Raw genomic sequence first — 15359 nt, forward strand, 5'->3', positions numbered from 1 at the left:
GTATTATGTGCGTACATCGGGGCGTTTTTACTACTTTAACTAGCTGGGCGTTCTGACGAGAAGTATCATCCACTTCTCTTCAGAACGCCCAGCTTCTGGCAGTGCAGACACAGCCGTGTTCTCGAGAGATCACGCTGTGACGTCACTCACAGGTCCTGCATCGTGTCAGACGAGCGAGGACACATCGGCACCAGAGGCTACAGTTGATTCTGCAGCAGCATCAGCGTTTGCAGGTAAGTAGCTACATCGACTTACCTGCTGATGCTGCTGCAGAATCAACTGTAGCCTCTGGTGCCGATGTGTCCTCGCTTGTCTGACACGATGCAGGACCTGTGAGTGACGTCACAGCGTGATCTCTCGAGAACACCGCTGTGTCTGCACTGCCAGAAGCTGGGCGTTCTGAAGAGAAGTGGATGATACTTCTCGTCAGAACGCCCAGCTAGTAAAAGTAGTAAAAACGCCCCGATGTACGCACATAATACACGCCCACTTGGACTTTTACTTTTAAACACGCCCACTTGGACTTTTGCAAGCCTCATTTGCATAAATACAAAAATGGTCATAACTTGGCCAAAAATGCTCGTTTTTTAAAAATAAAAACGTTACTGTAATCTACATTGCAGCGCCTATCTGCTGCAATAGCAGATAGGGGTTGCAAAATCTGGTGACAGAGCCTCTTTAAGCGTGATCATCATACTGTGAAAAGATTTGTGGCTGATTCAGAGCACAGACGGGTTCGCTCAGATAAAGGCATAATGAGGAAGGTTTCTGCCAGACAAATTAATAGGATTAGGAGAGCAGCTGCTAAAATGCCATTACAAAGCAGCAAACAGGTATTTGAAGCCGCTGGTGCCTCTGGAATCCCGCGAACCTCAAGGTGTAGGATCCTCCAGAGGTTTGCAAGTGTGCATAAAGCTATTATTCGGCCACCCCTAAACAATGCTCACAAGCAGAAACGGTTGCAGTGGGCTCAGAAATACATGAAGACTCATTTTCAAACCGAGTTGTTTACTGATGAGTGCCATGCAACCCTGGATGGTCCAAATGGATGGAGTAGTGGATGGTTGGTGAATGGCCACCATGTCCCAACAAGGCTGGGACGTCAGAAAGGAGGTGGCGGAGTCATGTTTTGGGCTGGAATCATGGGGAGAGAGCTGGTAGGCCCCTTTAGGGTCCCTGACGGTGTAAAAATGACCTCTGCAAAGTACGTAGAGTTTATGACTGACCACTTTCTTCCGTGGTACAAAAAGAAGAACCGTGCCTTCCATAGCAAAATTATCTTCATGCATGACAATGCACCATCTCATGCTGCAAAGAATACCTCTGTGTCATTGGCTGCTATGGGCATAAAAGTAGAGAAACTCATGGTGTGGCCCCCATGTTCCCCTGACCTCAACCCTATTGAGAAGCTTTGGAGCATTCTCAAGCAAAATATCTATGAGGGTGGGAGGCAGTTCACATCAAAACAGAAGCTCTGGGAGGCTATTCTGACATCCTGCAAAGATATTCAAGCAGAAACTGTCCAAATACTCACAAATTCAATGGATGCAAGAATTGTGAAGGTGATATCAAAGAAGGGGTCCTATGTTAACATGTAACTTGGCCTGTTAAGTTTTTTTTATTGAAAGACCTTTTGATTTCTGTAAATATGACCTCCTGATGCTGCAAATTCAACAAATTACCATTTTAGTTCTCTTTACAACCTTTAAAATGTTTTGATCTCTGTTGTGCATAATAATTTGAAACAGCGCATTTTGAGTTTTTTACTTCTAAAAAAAAATCTGTTATCATTAGGAGATTTGTTCAATAAAATTCACATTATACTCCAACGGTTGATGGCTTGAAGATTATACTGACTGTAATTTGCATCGGCTATTTAGGAAAATCAGCGAAAAATAACATTTGCATAATAATTTGGAACGCCGTGTATATTGAAATTCAAGTTTAGAATTATTGGATTTTCCCCAAAGAGGAAGGGAGATGAATGGGGAAAACAGCTTAAAAAACTGGAGGTGAAGTGGATCTATGAGCTGGACTCACTATATCCTTGGACTCAAAAGGAAGTTTGAAGTTGTTGCCATTTACTGCCCCCCCCCCCCCTCTGACTTGGTGTGCATTTGAGGGTATTTTTATTGATGTTGGTACCCAATTTAAAGTGTACCTCTTATTTAAGAAACAAAAAAATTTATCAACCCCAAATTGTGCCACAATGCTGCCAAAATAAAGCTTGACTGCATCTGTTACCTGCAAATCCTGGTATTCGTTCATTTTCCACCTAATCAGGCGCCGTCTGTAATGTGCTACATCTATGCTTCTGCTAGATGATGGGGTAGGATCACACAGAAGCATCTGCCAGTACTCTGTGTGCTGGTGTCGCTGCCCTCAGTTCCCACAATACATTGCGGCCAGACTCGGGAGCGCGCACACCACTGACTGCCTAGAGCTGATGCCTCTGAGGATGACCTCAGGTAAGAGAGGGAAGGTGAGTAGGAAATTGCTTCTGTACGAGCACAGAGTACTTCGGCTGGACCACAGGAGTCCACATGCTGCAAAGGACCGAAAGAGACCCATATACACAGAAAAGATTAGGGTTTATGGATTTCACATAACAATGGTATGTAGGCAATTCATTTACTGGTAGGATAATGGTTAGCAACAGGGGATAGAGCCGTAAACTTACCTTTTTCAAAGCCAAAATGTATTCCTATAATATATCACATACTAATACTGTAGATCTGCTTATGCTGAACTCAAATTAAGAAAAAAAAATGAAATGATAGTGACCCTTTAAAATATGTTGGGATTTTTAGAAACTTTTCTATGTTTTAATGTCGTTTTCTTTCCTTTTTCACTTTAGGAATAAGCCAATGGGGAAAGGAGTAGAAACGGTGGGCCCTTTTTTGTATCTGGTATACAAGTACGACTCTCTTCTCAGTTTTGCTGTAAGCGAATAAGGACATTCACAGACAACATGCAGGGATCATAAAATGGAAAGGAATTCATACAAAAAAGGGGGAATTTATCAACATAGAAAAGTCGCAAACGACTCAAAAGTTGCAATTTGCATTAAAAATTTTGACTTTTGAGCCGCTTACGTTGTTTTCCCCTCTTTTTAAGAAAGTGACCAGAGCATAGTAAAAGTGGATGGGCCACCCACGACCTGACAAGTTTATTTTAATTTATGCCAGTAACTGGCGTAAATTAAAGCGGAAAACTCTGCCAGCTGTTACCTGCCTAGAATTTACTCAGTGGCCAGAGGCATAACAGTGCACAAACTCTACCCATTCCCCCCGTCAGATGAGAGAGATGGGGTCCGTCAGTGTGACCATAATTGTTACGCCACTATTGTGGCGCACAGCAAGTGAAAAGATGCGGCAGATTTATTGAGAGGCGCATCCTACTTAATAAATCTGTTGCATTTTGTTCCAGCAGAGCAGTAAACGAAGACTGTGATGTCTAAATCATTAGAAAGTTGCTTAACTTTTTATTATACATTGATTAAGCTTTATTCACATAAAACTAGAAAAACAATTGAATGACTTTTTATTGTGACCAGATGCTCTCATTTTAGATTAAATATAACTTCAGGCTTTAGTCACTGACCAGGACTGTTTCGAGTCTAAACCTATTTTACAATTACCTCTTGCAGCTTCTCGGTAATGGGCTACAAGGGTTTTTGAGACACAAACAATGTCTAATGGGCTTCTATAGAATTGCTCAGCAGCAAAATGTCCCTAGAACATGTTGTCAACGGTGTCACCTGGAAATAGCATCTCTATCCTTCCATTTCACTTCAAAGTTCAATAAACCTGTAAAAGACTGAAATGTGGCCGGAACATGATTTTTTTTCTCTTCTCTACACTTTTAAACAATATATTGGAAACGTAGCAACTTGCCCCCACTGAGATCTGAATTGTTGCTGCCTGCTACAAGACACTGTTGAGCCTGCAGAGTCTGATGCTCCTTCTGAGCCTGGTAGGAGGCAAATGTGTCTAAAGATGGATTTAGTACGAGATATATATATATAATAGAAAGCAGTGAAATCAAAAAGTGCAGTTCGGCCTCCATTGGACTCAATATAGATGCTTTCTTATGTACTCACCACAGGTGTCCTTGGTTCTCTTATATGTTATATTAAAGTAAAAGAAATAGAACCGGGTTTGCACATCACCAAATGTTGTTATATTATTTATCAGGAACAAACTTTTTTAACCTGATATAACTTTAGAAGAAGTGTCACTTAATCAAAAGAAGATTAAAGGGGTTGTCTGGGACTAGATTTTTTTTAACAAAATAGCGCCACTCTTGTCCATGGGCTGGTATTGCAGCTCATCCCTATTCAAATGGAAGGGGATGAGTTGCAATACTAGACGCAACCAATGAAAAAACAGACCGTTTTTGTCTAATCTCAACAACACATATAACACTAATGATTCTGTCAGTTTAAGGGCTTGTCCACACGTAACGGAATTGCTGCAGAAAATTTCTTCAGCATCACTGTTGAAACAAGCAGACTTTCCGCTGCGGGAAAACCCGCACCTTTTCCTGCATTTTTTTACAGCAGAAAATGGTGCGGATTTTGCTGCGTTTTTCTCAATGCTGGGAGATGTGGACCTCCCCTCTTAAAAAACTCAGCAATTCTGTCCACTTTCCGCAGCAGGAATTGACATGCTGCTGAATTGACATGCACCGCAGGTAAATTTCTGCTTGGAAATTTTACACAGCATGTGGATGAGATTTGTTAAATCTCACCCACTTTGCTGCTACTGTATTCTGCTGCGTATATTCCATCCGCAGCAATTCAGTTACATGTGGACGAGCCTTAACACCTCCAGGACACGGCAGATCTGCATCATGAAGGAACTGGGTCACGCCTGTGAGTGGCTGTATCTGGTACTGCAGTTCTCTCCTTCCAGTACTACTCAAGTGAATGGTACAAGCTGCAGTACCAAATAAGTTCCATTCATTGTACTGATCAGAGGAGGTCCCGGAGTTCAGAACCCCCACCGAAAAAGTGTACGGATGGGCCATCAATGTTAATGTCCCGGGCAACCCTCCCAGCAGTTTAATTAATGTGCTAACTTCATTGTTCGAGTCATTACGATTGCAGCAATACCGTATATGTGTATTTTTTATTTTCTTTACACTTTTACTAAATAAAACCACTTTTATGGAAAAAAAAAGTGGTTTTATTTTATTTTTACTGTAATCTTTTTTTTCAAAAATGTAACAGTTTATAATTTTTTTATTGATAGTGTTCTGTTCCTTCTAATAACAAGAACTATAAAATAGTATTTTCTTAGACGAGAAGAACTTCTTTTCTTGTTATTATTAGTTTGGATAAAAAAAAACTACCGTTCTACATTCCTGCACTGCTTTATAGGCTCAGCTGCAGCCACCATTCCAGGCTTAATGCTAGGAAGATGCGACATGCCAGGGTGCCATCAATCCAGTTATCTAAGTAGAGTCGTAAAATGTGCAAAAATATTGATGCAAAGTACACCAGCTAAGGGGTGTCATAATGCGCTAAATTTATCATGCAGAGTGGGCCATTGTGAAAAATTTGGTAAAGTTTTTGCTTGTCTGATCTAGATTTAACCTGTCTAAATGTAGGACAGAAATAATAAATCTGCCTCATTATCTAGAGTGATGTTTTGCAGTTTTTTCCTTCTTATCTGAGACATATTGGGGAACATTTATATGCCAGTCTTAAACTCAAGTTCGTTGCAGACTGAAATGCACGAAATGTATTAAGAGGCGCACATAGTCCTAAAGACAGAAAATGAAATCTACGCCTGTTTTGCATAACAATTTGCACCAGTTTATGTCTTTAAAAGTTATAAATCTATTGGAACCTTGCCGACCCTGTCTAATCCCGATTAACCCTGACCACTTTTCTTTACACTTGTCAAAAGTGGCGAAAGAAGATAAAAGACGCACATTATGTTGCAAATATGACATGCATTATAATGTCTACTATATCTTTACACAACAAAACTGGCGCAAATAACTTAATAAATTCCCCCCATTGTTCCTATCTGCATGGTTGAAGTAGCAACGGCTGGTATATAGACAACACAAAAAACTAAATCGTACATGGGAGAGGGAGGCAAAGACAAACACAAGACAGGATTTATAACTCGTGTAGCTATTTTCACTACAATCCAACCAAGAATGTCACATCATACGGATAACTGTTGGATGTAAATTGTTAGGCTGGGTTCACATTGGGTTGGGCTGGGTTCCTATTTTCAGGCGTAAACGAGGCGTTTTACGCCTCAAATTACGCCTGAAAACATGGCTCAAATACGTCGGCAAACATCTGCCCATTACTTTCAATGGGTTTGCCGACGTACTGTGCTGACGACCTGTAATTTTACGCGTCGCTGCCAAAATACGGCGCGTAAAATAACAGCGTCGTCAAAGAAGTGCAGGACGCTTCTTGGGACGTAATTTGAGCCATTTTTCATTGACTTCAATGAACAACAGCTCCAAATTACGACCGTACTTGATGCCTCGCTAAGCGCGAGTACGAGCAATTACGTCTGAAATGCAGGAGCTGTTTTCTCCTGAAAATAGCTCTGTCATTTCAGCCGTAATTGCCGTTATCGTGTGCACATACCCTTAATGTAAATGTTTTGATCTGATCAATATGTAACCTTTTTAAAATTTCTCTGATTGATCACCATTATCACTACCATAGTAATATAACATGTAAATAGGGATTAGTGATACCCAAAAAATGCTAAACAATTACAGTACATAAAAGCAAATATTATGCCTTTTAAACTAAAATAAACCAGTTCCACATTTGAATGGCAAAAATATCTGATAGATTAGTAAAAAAGAACCTGTTTAAAGATGGAAACATGTAATACTAAACCTATCGCATACACAATGAGTCTGCATAAATGTTGGAAAAATCAATATTTCTAAGAAAACTTTTACAATTAAGTAGAGTCTCACTAATGTTAGTTGGAAGTGAAACGTGGTTCTATTAGTTCATAAAGGCTGCAGTTTTATGAAATGTAATTCAGTTCACATACTGGTTTTTTAAAGTGTTCATATTTTACTGTTAGAATATATAAATATAATGTAAATACATTGCGGCTTTACTGTTCTTGTATTGATCTTGCGTTACATCATGACTCACTGTCCATTCAAATTTAAAGGGATCCTGTCATCAAAATCTTACCTGTTAAACTCGCCTGACCCCTCAATGGCCGCAGCTGTCCAGAGTTCGTTCCTGTTCTCTTCTTTCCTGAAGTCCTCCTCTGTCGGTAAATGTAGTCGTTTAAACTCTTCCCGCCTTTTATGGTAATTATTTTTCCCTCTGGGACGCAGCTTCTTAACCCCGCCCACCGCCGACACCTGTCCGGCCCTGACTGGCTAAGGAGCTGTCAATCAAAAAGAAGGAGGTGGAGTCCACTCTGAGACGCTGGAGGTATGAAAATCTGAAAATCTTTTCAGATGAAGATTTGACTCTTTTCTGCTCATTTGCATACGGAGTGGGACCACTGAAAAATGGAATACTAAAGCTACAGAGCTTACTTAAAACATATTTATAGCTTAGATGACAATTATTTTTCACCCACTTTCACCAGGTATTGCTGGCTTTATAGCTAAAATGCTGGTGACAGGTTCCCTTTAAAGAGGACTCTCCTGACATGTCAATTTTAGTACATATTTCCCATGAAATAACAATTCTGGATAATTTTTTATTAGAACTCTGTTATACCAATACTCTGTTAATCCTCCTAGAAATGTATAACTAAATTGACAAATGAGTGTTACCACTTGGCGGGGTGTTCCTACATAGTCTGACATTGTCCAATCAGTGCTGAGTGAGACTGGGTAGGGACACACCCCTTTGACAAAAGGAATGGTACAGTGTCCAATCAATGCTGAGGGAGATTGGGTAGGGACACACCCCTTTGACAAAGGGAATGGTAACACCCAGTTGTCAATTTATTTATTAACTTCTAGGTGGAATAACACAACGTAGGAATGACCTTACGCAGAATTCAGATTTATTTTTTCCAGAATAGTTTTTTCATGGGGAATAAAAGCATTTACTAAAATAGACAAATCAGAAGAAGTGACAGGTTCTCTTTAATGGTGCATTCAGAATGTTGCATATTGCTACTTGGAATCTGACAGCACCGTGTTGACAGATACACCATTAACACAGTGATTTCACTGGTTCTCCTTAAATGGACAGGCTGTGTTCAAATAAATGTTAGCCCAGTTTATAAAATATCTGCTGTCTTGGTCATGTTACTGATGAACATATCTGTAGACTTTGATATCTATTATTTCAGCACAAGAAATAGCTGGCCCCCTTTCTGGAAATTTTTCAGTGGGAGAAAGAGGAACCATAGGTGTTCCATAGATATGCAACTCATTTGGGGGGCACAAACAATGAAATTAATTCAATGCTTGACCAGCCCATTTTCAGATCTGGTTTTGCTTACAAATTAAATTAATAGGTTTTTTTTCCCTCCCTTTAAAGGGAATGTGTCATCAGAAAATGACCTATTTATATGTTAAACATATTTAAAAAAAAATAAATGTTGGTTATTTTTTTTATTTTCTTTTTCATTATCTCTATCAAAAAATAATCCTAAAATCTTGCAGTTTTCACTCTGGCCACTGAGCCTCACAGTAGACTGAAGGGGGTTTTACACTGGTCGATCATCGGACAGACAAGCATAGACCGCTCGTTACCGATAATTGCCCAAAACAGGGCAGCGACCAGCAGACGCACGAGCAAACACTCGTTCATCTGCTTATTGTATAGTTTTAAAAAAGTTAAATATTATCGTTGTCGGCAACCTATCTCCCTGACGCACTGCCGACATGATGGGGAATAGTGATCGGCGTAACGAGCACTCATCCCCATCCATCACCTATTGTCAATGGTAGATCCTGTGTTATCTATATTGAGGTGTTACCTGTCATTGTAATTCTGCCTGTAATTATAATAGGATTACTGCTGAGAAGTCATCTCTACAGAACAGGAAGTGTAAAGGCCCTATTACACCGGCCGATTTTGGCCACTGCAGCGGGCGCCGATCAACGAGTCATCATGGCCTCATGTAAACAATGCGTTAGTAGGTGCAGTGTCATCCATTATAACAAACGAGTAATTTGACTGCATCACCCAATGGCTCTAGCACTGTATTTTTTAAAGGAACACTGCAGGCAAAGTTGATACACTGTGTAATGCCTAGTTCAGGGCCTGAGGGGCGATGAATGACTCAGAGATGTCCAAAATGTGAATCCTTGTGTCATGCACACCCTTCAGGCCATGCAATTGGAATAAAACAGTGTATGACTTCTGCCTGGTGTGTTCCTTTAACTTCCTAACATTTCATCCCGAGCTGCTCGTAAAAACTGCAGATAAACGCAGTTAAATCCGCAGATAAAATCCATACTTGCTATTGCGTTTTTTGTACGCTTTTAGGCCTCATTTACACGAGCGTAATATACGCGCGTGCAACGTGCGTGCTTTTCACGCGTGTCGTACGCACCTATATTACTCTATGGGCCAGTGCAGACGATGCGTGAATTTTGCGCAGCGCGAGTGCGTTGCGTAAAACTCACGACATGTTCTATAATCGTGCGTTTTTCGCGCATCACGCACCCATTGAAGTCAATGGGAGCGTGAAAACCACGAAGGTGGCATGGAAGCACTTCCGTGCGAACTGCGTGATTCGCGCAAGACCTGTCAAACTCTGAATGTAAACAGAAAAGCACCACGTGCTTTTCTGTTTACAAACATCCAAAAGGAGTGTCTTAGAGAACTTCACCGGGTTCGGCCGAACTCGTTTTGACCGAACCCGGCAAAAAATGTTGCGGTACGCGACGTCAGGAGACAGTCACTGTCCAGGGTGCTGAAATAGTTAAACTGGTTCAGCACCCTGCACAGTGACTTCCGATCCCAATATACGTGAACGTGTAAAAAAAAAAAAGTTCTGACTTACCGATAAAACTCCCGGCTTCTTCCTCCAGTCTGACCTCCCGGGATGACAATTCAGTCCAAGTGACAGCTGCAGCCAATCACAAGCCAAGCACAGGCTGCAGCGGTCACATGGACTGCCGCGTCATCCAGGGAGGAGGGGCCAGATGTCAAGAGAGGCGCGTCACCAAGGACGCGTCACCAAGGCAACGGCCGGGAAGTTCTCGGTAAGTAGGGACCTCTTTTTTTTTAAACAGGTTACTCCATATGGTGATCGGAATTCACTGTCGAGGGTGCTGAAAGAGTTACTGGCGATCAGTTAACTCTTTCAGCACCATGGACAGTGACTGACGTCGACTAGCCTCATCTATATGATGGCGGCTGCGCGAAAATCACGCAGCCGCGCATCATACACGGATGACACACGGAGCTGTCAAGTGCCTTTTGCGCACGCAAAACGCTGCATTTTTTCCGCGCGCAAAACGCACACGCTCGTGTAAATCAGGCCTTAGGTGTAGATTTTACATTTTGATGCAGAAACAGATGCAGATTTTATGCAGCAGATTTTGGAGCGTTTTTTTAAAATAAACTTGCCAGATACAATTCTATTTTAAGCGGGGGATGTGCTGACAAGCCTAAAGGTAGAAGAGGAAGATCTGTTATACTTTTCCTGTCAATTTATAGTTTCATGTAACCCCAGGGGGAGGGGTAACATGGACTTTTGATCATGATATTATTCAGAGAGCATACTGGCTCTGCGATTGTCACACAAGGGGGTAATTTTTTCTGCTTTCACGACTCACCTATTTAACCTCTTCCTGTGCTGCGCCGCAACTGTACGTCTTGGAGAGGGGTTACTTCCCGCACCAGGACGTACAGTTGCGGAGCGGTTCCCGGCGCACACTGCCCTAACGGAGAGTGTCCAGGAAATGGGAGGTCAGCTGTCCCCGACAGCTGACACTCCAGTCTTGCCAGTCAGTGAACCATCGCCGCTGATTTCGGCAATTAACCCCTTAAATGCGGCGACCGATTGAGATTTTGCTTCAAAGGGGATTGAAGCATATTGACAGCCCCCACTAAGTAATTGTGGGGGCTGCTGATGCTTGTCATAGCAACCGGAGGCCAGACAATGGCCTCCGGGTTGCCATGTACAGATGCCTAGGAGGAGCAGTCGGAGGCTGGTCCTCCTAGGCTTCCTGTCAGAGTGATTGTCACATCACAATGACAGTTAGAATACATTACACTACCTAGGTAGTGTAATGTATTCTAGTTGCGATCAGAGCTGCAAGTTTTCAAGTCTCCTAGTGGGACGAAAAAACTAAAAGTTAAAAAAAAGTTAATAAGTGTAAAAATAAAAGTTATGTTAAAAAAACAAGAACTGCCTTTTTTCCTCGGGTCCAATCAGCAGTTTTTTACCACATATGGGGTATTTCCGTAATTGGGAGACATTGCTTTACAAATGTTGGGGTGCATTTTCTTCTTTATTCCTATGCTATAGGTGCAGGAAAAAAAGATAGTCTCCGAGGGGCGCTGCTACACTCTGGATGACATACAGACCCGTGAACTGTTAGGGTATGTGCACACGGTAGCTGGCTTTTACGTCTGAAATGACAGACTGTTTTCAGTAGAAAACAGCTGCCTCGTTTCAGACGTAATTGCTCCTCCTCGCATTTTGCGAGGCTTCTCTGACAGCCGTAAATTTTGAGCTGTGCTTCATTGAGTTGAATGAAGAACGGCTCAAATTACGTCTGAAAGAAGTATCCTGCACTTCTTTTGACGAGGCTGTATTTTTACGCGTCGTCGTTTGACAGCTGTCAAACGACGACGCGTAAATGACAGGTTGTCTGCACAGTACGTCGGCAAACCCATTCAAATGAATGGGCAGATGTTTGCCGACGTATTGTAGCCCTATTTTCAGACGTAAAACAAGGCATAATACGCCTCGTTTACGTCTGAAAATAGGTTGTGTGAACCCAGCCTAATAAGTCACGTATAAGATGCAAATAAATGAAAAAGGTTTATTGTGGATGATACGCATATGGCCTGATTAAGATGCCAGTGCGGCATTGAAACGCGTAGCCTTTTATCATCCACAATTAACCTTTTCCATTTATTTGCATCTCATACGTGACTTATTACAGTTCACGGGTCTGTATGTCATCCAGAGTGTAGCAGCGCCCCTCGGAGACTCTCTCTTTTTTTCCTGCACCTATAGCATATCATTACGTTCTCCTGAAGGATTACCGGCATCGAGTCTCGGCAGCAGCACACATACGATATAGAGTGTTTTATCATCTTCCACCAGGTTAGTAGTACTTCACCCACTTTATTACATTTTACCTGGGTAACCTGCACTATGTGGCGCCGTGTTTTTTGTTCCATTTCTCCTTCTTTATTCCTAGTAAATATAAAAAATGTCAATATTTTTTCAGAAAAAAAGTGGATTTTCATTTTTACAGACTAATTCCAATATATTTAGCGAAAAACCTGTGTGGTCAAACTGCTAACTATACCCCTAGATAAATTCCCTGAGGGGTGTAGTTTCCAAAATGGGGTAACTTTTGGGGTGTTTCCACTGTTTTGGCACCACAAGACCTCTTCAAACCTGACATGGTGCCTAAAATATATTCTAAAAAAAGGAGGCCCCAAAATCCACTAGGTGTTCTTTTGCTGCTGAGGCCGGTGCTTTAGTCCATTAGGGCACTAGGGCCACATGTGGGATATTTGTAAAAACTGCAGAATCTGGGAAATAAAATATTGAGTTGCATTTCTCGGGTAAAACCTTCTGTGGTACAAAAAAAAATGTATTACAAATGAATTTCGGCAAAAAAAAAATAATTTGTACATTTCACAACTACTTTGCTTTAATTCCTGTGAAACGCCTAAAGGGTTAAAACACTTTATGAATGCTGATTTGAATGCTTTGAGGGGTGCAGTTTTCAAAGTGATTTATAGGGACTTTCTAATATATAAGACCCTCAAAGCCACTTCAGAACTGAACTGGTCTCTGAAAAAATAGCCTTTTGAAATTTTCTTTAAAATATGAGAAATTGCTGCTAAAGTTCTAAGCCTTGTAACGTCCTAGAAAAATAAAAGGACGTTCAAAAAATGATGCAAACATAAAGTAGACATATGAGAAATGTTAACTAGTAACTATTTTGTGTGGTATTACTATCTGTTTTACAAGCAGATATGTTTAAATTTAGAAAAATGCTAATTTTTGCACATTTTCTCTACATTTTGGTGTTTTTCAGAAATAAATACTAAATTTATCGACCAAATTTTTTCACTAACATAAAGTACAATATGTCACGAGAAAACAATCTCTGAGTCCTGAATGGGTTAAGCTTCCAGATGCCGTGGTCAATTCTGACCATGGCACCTGAGTGATTTTAGAGATTTTTTGTTAAAACAAACAGTTTTTTCACTTACACAATGTTTCATTATTGAAAAAATAAAAATAATAAAAAAAACTACACATAGTTGGTATTCAAAAAGTCATTTATACCTAAAAATTGTACCAATAATAACTACAAAACAAGCCCTCATACAGTGCCATCGATAGAAAAATACAGATGGGTTTAGAAATCCAACGGCATGAAAAAAAAATTTGGGAAAAAACTGTAACGACCCACAGAATAAAGTTATCATATTATTTATACCCCATGGTGAATGCCTCAAAAATAAATCCAACAGACAATGGCAAAATTGCTAGCGTTTTTTCTCCATTTCACCCTCAATAAAAGCTTTTAATAGAGTATATGTACCCCAAAATAGCTGTGATAAAAACTACAACTCGCCCCCCCCCCCCCCCCCCCCAAATACAAGATCTCATACAGCTACATTGAAGAAAAAAATAAAAAGTTATAACTGCTGGAACACAGAGGGGTGACATTTTTTACTAAAATTAGTTACATCACTATGGGGTTAAACTGCACTTAAGGAACCGGAGTTTCGCGCCAACTATATTTACTTGAGAGAGTGACATGTTCGGGAGGGTTTTTCCAATTTTAATGTGACTGTTAGGCCCCATGCACACCACCGTATTTTTGTCCACCCGTGAATACTAGCGTAAATACGGGTCCTTGGTCACACGTATTCGACCCGTATTGCACCAGTATTTAAGGACCCGTGCCCGTAAATACAGGTCCGGTGTCACCCGTATTCCACCCGTATTTACGGGCACGTTTCCACTGCAAAATTACAGTGCAGTAATCGGCAGCCCTTCTCTCTATCAGTGCAGGATAGAGAGAAGGGACAGCCCTTTCCGCAGAAAAAGTAAAATAAATTCATACTTACCCGGCCGTTGTCTTGGTGACGCGTCCCTCTCTTGACATCCAGTCCGACCTCCCTGGATGACGTTTCAGCCCATGTGACCGCTGCAGCCTGTAATTGGCCTGTGATTGGCTGCAGCGGTCTCATGGGCTGAAACGTCATCCCAGGAGGCCGGACTGGAGGAAGAAGCAGGGAGTTCTGGGTAAGTATGCACTTTTTTTTTTTTACAGGTTGATCTATATTGTGATTGGAAGTCACTGTCCAGGGTGCTGAAAGAGTTACTGCCGATCGTTTAACTCTTTCAGCACCCTGGACAGTGACTATTTACTGACGTCGCCTAGCAACGCTCCTGTTATTACGGGTGCACACACGTAGTCACCCGTAATTACGGGAGCCCCATAGACTTCTTTAGGCCTGCCCGTGCCGTAATTACGGCCTGAAATAGGATATGTTCTATATTTTTCAACAGCACGGGCACCTTCCCGTAAGCATACGGGGAGGTACCCGTGGCCAATAGAAGTCTATGGGCCCGTAGGGAGTTTTTTTTTCAGTTAAACAATTAGTATTTGAGTGATTACACCTTGTTTTAATTTTTTCACAAGTCAGGAAATATTAGAAATTAGATTCTAATTTATAACATTTCCATTTTATAACATTTCCATGTGCTGGTCACTAGAGGGAGCAGTTCCCAAAATTGCAGCATGGTCAATGTGGTAAAGTAAGTAAACTCATTGATTTATGCTGCAGATTTGGGGTGGACACACTCTTCTCTAGTATCCTCACACAATCCCCCCTCCCTTCTTCTGGCTAGTGCCAGGAGAAGGAAGGGTTTGAATCTTCTAACCTCCTACACTGTGTGCCGCCATTTTCTGAGCAGCAGGATTAGATACAGGGCTCAGCAGACAGTATCACACGAACATACACGAACATAATACACACATCATACACGAGCATAAATTACCTGCTCAGCCGCCGCCGCCTCCGCTGGTCTACGCTCCTATTCCTTGCGCCTTCGCTTCTTGAACATATGGCCGGAAGCCACGGCTGGAAGTCGTCATCTTCCGGTCCACATGAAAATGGCGCCGGATTTCACTCTACGAACGAGCTTCATTTTGGTCTGTGT

This window comes from Rhinoderma darwinii, chromosome 7 (assembly GCF_050947455.1).
Source record: "Rhinoderma darwinii isolate aRhiDar2 chromosome 7, aRhiDar2.hap1, whole genome shotgun sequence".
NCBI classification, from domain to species: domain Eukaryota; kingdom Metazoa; phylum Chordata; class Amphibia; order Anura; family Rhinodermatidae; genus Rhinoderma; species Rhinoderma darwinii.